Source organism: Podarcis tiliguerta (genome assembly GCF_965153285.1).
Source record: "Podarcis tiliguerta genome assembly, chromosome: 4".
Taxonomy (NCBI): domain Eukaryota; kingdom Metazoa; phylum Chordata; class Lepidosauria; order Squamata; family Lacertidae; genus Podarcis; species Podarcis tiliguerta.
Window position 1 is genome coordinate 102,396,956 of NC_139537.1, and position 12,225 is coordinate 102,409,180.

The window sequence follows — 12,225 nt, forward strand, 5'->3', positions numbered from 1 at the left end:
GCCAGATTTTCCATTACACTGTTGCAGGATTAGCTCACTGACCCCCAGCAAAACTTTATTATATTGTGTCATTTTTATCTAGCCATAATCCAATCAGCAGAGGTACAAAATTATTCTTCACTGAGCATTTTTCACATAGACTTTTTATAAGTATATTTGTTCTTCATTGATTTCTTGAGTGCCAAATAAGCAGGAAGCCTCTTTGATACATGAAGGTTAACTTCCAGTATCTGTTGCTAAATATTGCTTTAGCTACGCCTCCCCCCCCCCCCGATGAATTTTTAAATGCTTCACTAATTTGTTCCTACTATAGTTTAACGGCTGGCAGGAGTAACTGTTCAGCTGCTAATTATGGAAAGTAATAATTGGTGTTTGGTAGTTAATTGGAAAGAATTTGTTTTAATATTTTAAATTATAAATGGTTCAAATAAAATTAACTTTATATTGCAGTGAATGCATTATGTAAATAAAAGCAAGAATGATCTAATTTGTGCATTAAAGGAAAAGTATGCAACCACTATTTTAGGAGCCTTGGGGGCGGGGGCTTGCAATGGGCCTGGATTTAAGCTGCAATGTGTGTGGTCAGCACTCAAGATCTAATAAGGTGTGCATAATTACAGTATAGGAAGATTCTGGTATCACGAAACTTTTGGGGCTTGTAGGCACATTTGAAATGTTAATGAAGTGTTGTGGGCACAATTACACAATGGTTGTAATGGAGGGGTGAGCACAAAATGGCAACTCTTCCCCCACTCTGCCACCATTTCACATAACACAAACTGTTTAGGTGGAAAGAAAATCCACCCCCACAGTAGGCATCTCACTGAAACCATAGATGCAGCACCCCAGGCACCCCAATCACCCCACACTGCAGTTGTACACAAGACAAACACCTCATTGCTCAGAGCTGCCTTCCCTCAGCCTCCACAGGAAAACTGCTGAAAATCACAGGTGTGTAGAACAATTTTCATTGCAGAGAGAGAGAGAGAGAGAGAGAGAGAGAAAGATTCCATTAAACCAAATGGGGCCTTCTTTTGGAATAGAAAGTGCAGGTGCAGAGGGTCTTAATTCAAATCAGGACCCTACCATGCAGGGGATAAGGTGGCTTCCTATGGTCCTGATCTAGATTGTCTGCTTGGGCAAGATGGCTGGGGATGCAGGACAGCAGCTTCATTCCAACCCAGGTCAGTTTCAACCATGTGCGAAAACAGATGTGTGCCTCCCTGTTTTCATGTGGATTGTGAAATAAAATGAAATCCACCAAGTTCTACTAAAGAAATAAAAATAAAGTACAAGAGCTGCCTTCTTTCTCTGTAAACACTCCTTAGGTCAGCTAGTAACTTTACTATGTCAGAACAATAAAAAAGTATTTTGAAATGCTCACAGGAAGTGACCATCCATCATTCTGTGCATGCTCTTCCTGGGCAATTGTACAGAATAAGAAACGGCTGCCCTCTGTACCTCTAGGGGCAGCCACCTTTTATTTGTACCGTAAGTGTGCCAGGGGCATTGTATGGGGAAAATATGGCTTAATAATAATAATAATAATAATAATAATAATAATAATAATAATAAAAAAAAATTTTATTTATACCCCGCCCTCCCCAGCCAAAGCCGGGCTCAGGGCGGCTAACAACAATAAAAACAATCCGACATTCTAAAAACTTTTCACCATAAAATCAATCAGAAACAAATTGATGGCAACCAGCAAGCAGGACCCTGTGCAGATTGCCAGAGGAGGGGGTCAGGCTGCGCCCTGACCAAAGGCCTGGTGGAACAGCTCTGTCTTACAGGCCCTGCGGAAAGATGTCAAGTCCCGCAGGGCCCTAGTCTCTTGTGACAGAGCGTTCCACCAGATTGGTGCCACAGCCGAGAAAGCTCTGGCTCTAGTTGAGGCCAGCCTTACTCCATAGATGCTTTCTCCATACAATTCTCCAGGAAGGGATCACACATGTTTTCCCCCCACAATGCAGACCTAGAGATGTTAGCTGCTCTAAGCAACTGCAAAGTGTTTCAAAAGGAAGAAGGCAGCCCTCAAACCAGCTCATGACTATTGTGTTGCTGGACCAGTTTGTGCATCCATTCTTTGATTATGTGCACTATTCCTCATATCTACTTTCCTATCTGTGCATGCCCACTTTCATAGCAGCTCAGTACAGCACTCATTCATATATGTGTTATTTAGTTAGTTATATACTATTTGAACAGAATTCTGTAGCCAAACCTATTCCAACAAAAGAGAATCAGTACCAATTCCACATTCAAAACAAAATAAAATTATTGCTAATAATAATTCCACATTTAAGTGATGCAATTAAGCAGCATCAAATATCTCAAAACAATGAAAATAAGTAAGAACCACAAAAGGAAATCATATACATCCCCTTTGGTCCAATGAATTGGAGAAAGAAACCAGGAAATCCTCATCTTTCCTTGTTTTCCTTGTTCCTTCTCACAAGCCGTGTGGTGCTGCAAAGGTGAATGGCAGCATCTGACTCCTGGCCCAAAGCACAGGGCAGTAGTCCTTCATCAAACAAAGGAACAGTGCGCATGTGAGAAGATTCCCTCTGGGACACTAACACAAGGGCCTGGCTCTCCAGCACTGCTACATGAAAAAAGCCATGAATTCCACAAATTTCCTGTGAAAGAGTAACACGGCAACCCTTCTGGATTATAAACAAGAGACCATGCTAGACCATGTTTAGAACTTGTTCCATTTGTGATGGCAAGATATCTGAAGGTTAGCCTTATGCGAATGTCTCACAGAGACCCAAAGCCCAATTTCACAACATGCTCATCTCACTTGGAGAACTGAACTTGGCTTTTGGGTCTGAAGGGAATATTTTTTAGAGCTAAAGAGGCATGCCACTTATCATGCACTGCTGTCTATTTTTCCCTAGTTGAGTGGAATTTCTCAATAATTACATGGCATGCCTCAGGCATCTGTGGTAATATAAACTTGCTGGGAAGGCAGAGCCTCAAAATGCCCCACTCGTATGACTGAGAGATATTTTATCCAACATTTCCAAAAGGTTCCAATTAATTCCCTCTTAAAATGTTCGGCAGAAATTGCTGTCCTTGGATGGCTGCCTCTAAAATCTTAATTAAATTGGCCTTGCTTCCAATTTTAAGCAAAAGTTGCCTGGCTTAGTAAATAAATAGCCATCAAGGTCTGATTGTGAGTAGCACTTAGTAAATCAGGACCCGAAAAAAGTGGAGCTCTTATGTGGTCTGAGCAGATGGTTAAACTTTTGGGTCACAACAGTCCAGAAACCAGAAAAAGACAATTAATAGGGCCAGAGGAACAAGAAACAAGGAGCCTGCTTGACCTGAGGTCTCCTGGACAGCCCCCATTTTCCAGGCTCAATCTGAATGGTGGGGGTGTGCAGTGGATTCGGATGAAGCGGGGAGCCTTGGAAGAAATGGGGGCTTGCTAGAGGCAGAGCTGGAGTTGTATGAAATGGCATGTGTTAAAGCAGAGGCCTCTGAAGTAGTTTGTGGTGCCTCAGCATTCCAGACGTTAAAGAAAACTACAGGAAAGCATCTGCTACAAGAAAGACTCTTGTGCCTAATATAAGGAATAATGCCAGGGTGGAGAGAACAGCAAGCAAACGCCTCATTGGGGAGGGGCTGGAGGAAGACCTGCTGCGACTGACAGGCCAAGCTTGTAATCATGGGAACATTGCAAAGGGTCTAGAATTCCTGGACCTATGTGCTTGTAATCCAGAAGAATCTGCCCACTCTGCAGGACTGACACTCCTGCAAATTTCAACTCAGTCCAGACAAAAGGGCCATACATTCAGCAACCATTTTAGGCACCCCCAATTGACATGTGATTGTCAATGTGTTGTTTTGAGCACGGTTTGGGCTGTGAAAAGGTGGCATACACATACAATGATGGATGGATGGATGACATGCGGGTCCTTTGGGAACTGGAAGAGGGCAGAGTGGGGGGTGGAATGGGGGGGACAGGCTCCGCCAGTATGTGTGAGGGCTGAGAACAGAACCCCACATGAAATGGTTGTTGCCTGTACCTGTTTTATTGAGTCCACAATATTGGTGGGTGGGTGTTTGGGCACAGGGCAAGCTAACTCAGACAAGCCCAGGAAACTCCTTGGACTGTTTGCCACAGTGCTGAATGGGGGTCTGAGCCAACTCGGTTGGTTGCTGCCCTGTTGTAAGTTCTGTTTCACTGCTGCTGTGCAGATGTAAAGGGCAATTTGCAGGGAAAATGTTGCCTTTCTCTACTTCTACTCCTTTGTTTCTTTGTTCTGCACTGCACTACCTGAACTGTTTTTTCCTGCCTTTATTCACCCTTTCCATTCCTCAATGTGCCATGTCAACTTGTTTTGTTTCCCAGTGAAAGTGTGTCCATATATGTGTTAATATGTGTTAGTATTCCATAATTTGGAATACTAACAGGAAAGCTTATAGGGCATATAATTTTATTAGACATATTTCATTTAATCAATAGTACATAATCCATTTACATTCACCAGTACATTTCTCATGTATGCCACTTGACTAACTTATATGAGAGAGACCATCACACAACCATCTGGCAGATCATCAATAATCTTGTCTTCAGTACATTCAAAAGGTTTTGCATTGATTCATTATTTTTTTGAAGACCATTATCCATTTCTGTAATGGTTTCTTCCATGGGACCAACTGCAGAAGCTGCTTTTGAATTCATCCACTTGCAATCATCCATTTTGCACTCCTGTCATCTGTTTTGCAAAGAAATTCACACAATTACATTGTGTTAAATGCATGTACAGGTGAAACTCGGAAAATTAGAATATCGTGGAAAAGTTCATTTATTTCAGTAATTCAACTTAAAAGGTGAAACTAATATATAAGATAGACTTATGACATACAAAGCGAGATATGTCAAGCCTTTATTTGTTATAATTGTGATGATTATGGGGTACAGCTGATAAAACCCCCAAATTAACAATCTCAGAAAATTAGAATATTGTGAAAAGGTGCAGTAGCTATTCAATCCATAACATCTGCAATGGGTTCAGTAGGAAGCACAATCGTGGGGAAGGCTGCTGACCTGACAGTTGTGCAGAAAGCCATCATTGAGACCCTCCATAAGGAAGGAAAGCCTCAAACGGTAATTGCAGAAGAAGTTGGATGTTTCCAAAGTGCTGTATCGAAATGGAAAGTTATGCGGAAGAGGAAAGTGTGGCAGAAAAAGGTGCAAAAGCAGCAGGGATGACCGCAGCCTGGAGAGGATTGTCAAGAAAAGACCATTCAAACGTGTTGGGGACTTTCACAAGGAGTGGACTGAGGCTGGAGTCAGTGCATCAAGAGCCACCACACACAGACGGCTCCTGGAGATGGGCTTCAAATGTCGTATTCCTCTTGTCAAGCCGTTCCTGAACAAGAAACAACGTCAGAAGAATCTTGCCTGGGCTAAAGGGGGGGGGGAGAACTAGTCTGTTGCTCAGTCCTCCCAAGTCCTCTTTCTGATGAGAGCAACTTTTGCATCTCATTTGGAAACCAAGGACCCAGAGTCTGACGAAGAATGGGGAGGTTATCAGACCTTGCAGGCCAGCGGCTGAAGAAGGAGCCAAAAGGGTTTTCTTGTGTGTGTGATTCTTTGTGGCTGATTAGCTGCTCTCCCTGTGCAAAGGTCAGAGGGGGCAGGGTTTCTGTTGAGGCAGGTGATTAGCTGTGGGAGGAGCTTATCAGACCTTGCAGGCCAGCGGCTGAAGAAGGAGCCAAAAGGGTTTTCTTGTGTGTGTGATTCTTTGTGGCTGATTAGCTGCTCTCCCTGTGCAAAGGTCAGAGGAGGCAGGGTTTCGGTTGAGGCAGGTGATTAGCTGTGGGAGGAGATTATCAGAGCTTGCAGGGCAGCAGTTTGATCCATCTTTTAGATTTAGGGGAGCTAGTCTCAAACGTTTCTTGGGGGAGACCTAGGTTTTTTGGGGGGGGGAGTTATTAGTCCTGTCTTCACACTTTTTATGATGCAGGACCGCTGTAGCCACCCCCAACGACACGTTCTCAAGATGGAGGGGGAGGGAACAGCTGCAGTCGCCTGCAGTTCCTGCGCAATGCTTGCCATCTTGCCAAAGGTTGCAGGCAGCTTTACATGCAGCAATTGCATGTTGATTGCCCTCCTAAAAGACAAAGTCCAGCAACTGGAGGAACGTGTAGCTACACTCCAAAGAATTAGAGAGCTGGAGCTCTTCTTGGAAGCAGCAGAGCACACCGTCTCCACCAAGGAGGAGACAGGAGACTCCCCTGGGAAGGAGGCTAGTTCACCAACACAGGAGCCCGATATGTGGAGAAACGTGACTCAAAGAAGTAGGAGGCCCAGGGTTCGCTCTGATTGTTTAGAAATACACAATCGCTTTGAGGTCCTCTCCCCTAGCATGGAAGACGAAGAGCAGACTCCATTTGAGGATCTCTCCCTCATTACAGTCGATCAGGTATATGAAGATGAGCAGCAAAGTCAGTCCTCAGGGAATGTGCAGGCGACCTTGGAACGGACCGCTCACGGAAGAACCCCGACCAAACCTAAGAGGAGGCGTGTAGTGGTGATAGGGGATTCCCTACAGAGGGGAACAGAAGCAGTGATCTGTGGGCCTGACAAGATGTCTCGGGAAGTGTGCTGTCTCCCCGGGGCTAAGATCCAAGATGTAACTGAACGACTGACATAAAACCCACTGACAAATACCCCTTCCTCTTGGTTCATGTGGGAACCAGTGACACTGCAAACAATAGGCTCCAGAAGACCAAAAGAGACTACGAGGCTCTGGGCAGGAAATTGAAGCAATTAAATGCACAAATCGTCATCTCATCTGTCCTCCCAGTTGAACGACGTGGCCCAGGGAGAGAGGGGAAAATAGTGGAAGTAAATAGTGGAAGTAAATAGTGGAAGTAGACTCGATGGCCCTTGTGGTCTCTTCCAACTCTATGATTCTATTCAATAAACAGCTGGCTTCGCAAATGGTGTAAACAGGAACGGTTTGGATTCTTAGATCACGGACTGCAGTTTCTTGAAGATGGACTTCTGGCAAGCGATGGGCTGCACCTCACAATGGTTGGGAGGAATGTTTTTGCCAAAAAACTCAGAAACCTCATCAGGAGGGCTTTAAACTGACTAATGTGGGGGAGGGAGACAGTGCTCCTGAAGGTAGGAGTCTATCAATTGATGAAGATGATCATCCAAATGTCATAGACCAAATGGAGCAAACAGCAAGCAGACCTAGTGGTGGGAGGAAAAAATCCTTAAATAAGAGACACGGGGGAATGACTAATGGACTTCAATGTCTGTACACTAATGCACAAAGCATGGGAAATAAACAAGATGAGCTTGAGCTCTTGGTACAGCAAACTAAATATGACATAATAGGCATCACTGAAACCTGGTGGGATAAGTCCCACGATTGGAATGCAAAAATGGAGGGATACAATCTATTTCAGAGAAACAGACCACACAAGAAAGGAGGAGGAGTGGCGTTATATGTCAGGGATGTGTATACCTGTGAAGAGATCCAAGATTTAGAACCTCAAAGCCAAAGTGAGAGCATTTGGGTCAAAATTAAGGGAGAGAAGAATAACAGCGACCTCATTGTGGGAGTTTACTATAGATCCCCAAGCCAAATGGAGGACATAGATGATGCCTTCCTGGAACAGATGGCCAAGCATGCAAAAGGAAGGGAGATAGTGGTAATGGGGGACTTCAATTACCCGGATATTTGTTGGATGTCAAACTCAGCCAAGAGCATAAGGTCAAACAGATTCCTCACTGGCCTTGCAGACAACTTCATTGTCCAGAAAGTGGGAGAAGCAACAAGAGGAACAGCCATTTTAGATCTGGTCCTAACCAATGTCGATGACCTGGTTAATGGGGTAGAAGTGGAAGGATCATTAGGCGCAAGTGATCATGCTCTTCTGAAGTTTACTATACAACGGAAAGGAGCAGCCAAGCATACTAGGACTCAATTTCTTGACTTTAAGACAGCCAACTTCATAAAACTTAGGGAAGTGCTGGGTGAGATCCCATGGACAGTAATACTAAAAGGAAAGGGAGTTCATGATGGCTGGGAGTTTGTTAAGAGGGAGATAGTAAAAGCACAACTTCAGGCAATACCAATGAGACGGAAACATGGAAGGTGCCTAAAGAAGCCAGGGTGGCTATCTAAAGAACTTTTAACTGAGTTAAGATTAAAAAAGGATGTGTACAAAAAATGGAAAAGGGGGGAAACCACCAAAGAGGAATTCAAACAAATAGCCAGCACGTGTAGACACAAAGTCAGAAAAGCTAAAGCACAGAATGAACTCAGGCTTGCTAGAGAGGTTAAAAGCAACAAAAAAGGCTTTTATGGGTATGTTCGTAGCAAAAGGAAGAACAAAGAAACAGTGGGGTCACTCAGAGGAGAAGATGGTGAAATGCAAACAGGGGACACAGAAAGGGCTGAACTCCTCAATGCCTTCTTTGCCTCAGTCTTCTCCGATAAAGAAAACAATGCCCGACCTGAAGAATTTGGAGCAAATGATTCAGCAGAGAAAACACAGCCCAGAATAACTAAGGAGATAGTACAAGAATACTTGGCTAGTTTAGATGTATTCAAGTCTCCAGGGCCAGATGAACTGCATCCAAGAGTATTAAAAGAACTGGCAGATGTGATCTCAGAACCACTGGCAATCATCTTTGAGAATTCCTGGAGAACAGGCGAAGTCCCAGCAGACTGGAGGAGGGCAAATGTTGTCCCTATTTTCAAAAAGGGGAAAAGAGAGGACCCAAATAATTACCGCCCAGTCAGTCTGACATCAATACCAGGGAAGATTCTGGAGCAGATCATTAAGCAAACAATCTGTGAGCACCTAGAAAGGAATGCTGTGATCACCAATAGTCAGCATGGATTTCTGAAAAATAAGTCATGTCAGACGAACCTGATCTCATTTTTTGACAGAATTACAAGCCTGGTAGATGAAGGGAATGCAGTGGATGTAGCCTACCTTGATTTCAGCAAGGCATTTGACAAGGTGCCCCATGATATTCTTGTAAAGAAGCTGGTAAAAAGCGGTCTTGACTATGCTACCACTCAGTGGATTTGTAACTGGCTGACTGACCGGACCCAAAGGGTGCTCATCAATGGTTCCTCTTCATCCTGGAGAAGAGTGACTAGTGGGGTGCCACAGGGTTCTGTCTTGGGCCCGGTCTTATTCAACATCTTTATCAACGACTTGGATGATGGACTCAAGGGCATCCTGATCAAATTTGCAGATGACACCAAACTGGGAGGGGTGGCTAACACCCCAGAGGACAGGATCACACTTCAAAACGACCTTGACAGATTAGAGAACTGGGCCAAAACAAACAAGATGAATTTTAACAGGGAGAAATGTAAAGTATTGCACTTGGGCAAAAAAAATGAGAGGCACAAATACAAGATGGGTGACACCTGGCTTGAGAGCAGTACATGTGAAAAGGATCTAGGAGTCTTGGTTGACCACAAACTTGACATGAGCCAACAGTGTGACGCGGCAGCTAAAAAAGCCAATGCAATTCTGGGCTGCATCAATAGGAGTATAGCATCTAGATCAAGGGAAGTTATAGTGCCACTGTATTCTGCTCTGGTCAGACCTCACCTGGAGTACTGTGTCCAGTTCTGGGCACCACAGTTCAAGAAGGACACTGAGAAACTGGAACGTGTCCAGAGGAGGGCAACCAAAATGGTCAAAGGCCTGGAAACGATGCCTTATGAGGAACGGCTAAGGGAGCTGGGCATGTTTAGCCTGGAGAAGAGGAGGTTAAGGGGGGATATGATAACCATGTTCAAATATATAAAAGGATGTCACATAGAGGAGGGAGAAAGGTTGTTTTCTGCTGCTCCAGAGAAGCGGACACGGAGCAATGGATCCAAACTACAAGAAAGAAGATTCCACCTAAACATTAGGAAGAACTTCCTGACAGTAAGAGCTGTTTGACAGTGGAATTTGCTGCCAAGGAGTGTGGTGGAGTCTCCTTCTTTGGAGGTCTTTAAGCAGAGGCTTGACAACCATATGTCAGGAGTGCTCTGATGGTGTTTCCTGCTTGGCAGGGGGTTGGACTCGATGGCCCTTGTGGTCTCTTCCAACTCTATGATTCTATGATTCTAAGTGTTATGGCAAATGTTTTTGTTTTTGCCTCTCCATTAGTACAATCAAAACCAAGAGGAATGTCGACAGAAGAAGTCTTAGTGGATGTATTAAATAAGATAAATGACTCATTGGTACAGCTAAACAGAAAAACAGATGTGATAAATGGGAAAGTTGATGCTACAACTATTAAAATTGACTTAAATACAGAAAGTATAAACAGTCTGGGACAAAAGGTTAACACTAATATAGAAATTATTCAGAAATTGATACAGGAATCTACTCTGACACGGCAAATTGCGGAGGAAGTCAAGGAGGAAGCTGTTGCGGATGAATTCGAAGTAGTACAATTGGAGAGAAAGAGAGTCCCAGCCCTGCAGTGGCATTTTGATGAACAAAGAGTGACGCTTGCTATGAGTGAACTCAAAGAAAAACAGATGAATTTGAGGGTTGGAGCCCTACTTGAATTGGAGGGGGAAAGCTTGATAGATTTTCCCATACAGGAATTTGCTGAATCTTTGGACTTGGACTTGGCTCAAAGATACTGTTTGATCACTCTTCATGCTAAAGAAGAGAGAGATAGAATTTTGGGTTGGCATTATCAGAAGAACCTGGAAGTACAACAGTCAACAGTGGAAACTTCTAAAGATGCCTCAAAATATCTTTTGGATCCTTGGCCTAACTATGGAGATATTATTGCCCTGCTGAGAAGGAATAAAATCATCTTCAGGTGGAAGTTCCCCCAAGGACTATCTTTCAGTTTTAAAAGAAGGAAAATAAAAATAAGATCAGTAGAGGACAAAGTAAAGTTCTTCTTTAAATATGAAGAAGGTTGATGGACTATATGGAATGGGCGGAAAGGACTGGCAGAATCCGGGACCAGGGAGAAGAGTCGGTGGAAGAAGATTGGAAAAAGTTTAAAGACTATTTATAGAAATATTGTAAAACTATGAATGTTAGAAAAATGTTGGAATGAAGTAACATGGCTTTAGTAGAAATGTTATAAGGAATTAAGTGTAAATAGATTAATAGAGTATTAAAGGGAAAAATAAGGTTAGAAGGTATTAAGGTATTATTACAGGATAGAAAACAGAGGAAGATGGAAAGGAATTGCTGAAATAATTAATGGAAGTGGAATACAAAAAGGGAGGCGTGAGGAGGTCGTGGAAATAAGTGAATGAAAGATAGAATACTTTTAATTTTACCTCTAGAATACTTTTGGGTAGATTGTGGCATTGACAGGGTGTGGAAAAAAAGGGAAGTCCCATTGCACAAGTCAAGTTCCATCCTTGCATTGATGAAACACATTCATTGGATACTGCCCATTTCAAGCACTTTTCAGGTCTTCAGTGCTTTGCAAGACTTAGTTCTGCTCCAGAGGCTATGCAAATAACTTATCTTGAAGCTGTCCAAGTTCTGCAGATCTCTTGAACTTACTGAAACTCCACCAACTTTTGCATGAACCTCCAATTTTAGTTACCAACATCTACTGCCTCCAGGATGCTTGTAAATAGATGACTTTTGGCCAAAAGGCTCAATCTGGACAAGGTGAAATCCTGTGACAGGTTAAGAGATGTGAAGAACCTCCTGCTAAACTTCACCAGATGTATCTAAACTTTTTTTTTTTTACTTGCCTTGAAATTCTTCATATATTTTGTCCCAGTGACATGCTCAAATTTCACCTAATTTCACTCCGTCGGGGGATCTACAACTGAGTTTGGTTGGGTCCCTCATTTGGAGTAGTAAAAGAAAAATTGGAGAACAGCTGGTAGAGCAGGAGCAGCAACTGAGCATCATTCATAGCATAAGAGAAGACGAAGGACACAATACACTGGTACACTTGTGCTTCTTAATTGAAGAGCATGGGAAATTTTTATCCAGTGTCAGAGGTCCCCTCTGCCCAGAAGGCAGCAGAGCCAAGAACATGAGACAAGTGGGCCCAGGCAAATGGAATAATCCCCTAGAGCAATAAATCTGGGTCAAGGGGCTTCACCTGGAAGCAAAAGCAGATGGGTGTAGGACTATAAACTCATAGTATCTTGAAAAACAGGCAAATATGGATTTGGGAAGGAACTAGCAAGCATTGGGATTCAACTGACCTGTATAAAGATGACATATTCTGCA

General features: G+C 43.3%; 1 protein-coding gene across 2 annotated transcripts in view; it reads left to right on the forward strand.

Annotated features, from left to right (window-relative positions):
• The first annotated feature begins 5,561 nt into the window (after nt 1-5,561).
• LOC310675370 (uncharacterized protein) overlaps nt 5,562-12,225 on the forward strand; it is a 728,507-nt gene continuing 721,843 nt past the window's right edge. For both annotated transcript variants that reach the window (XR_014510076.1, XM_083435886.1), the window contains exon 1: nt 5,562-5,795. The gene's annotated coding sequence lies outside the window, so the exon portion shown is untranslated. The remainder of the gene's footprint in view (nt 5,796-12,225) is intronic.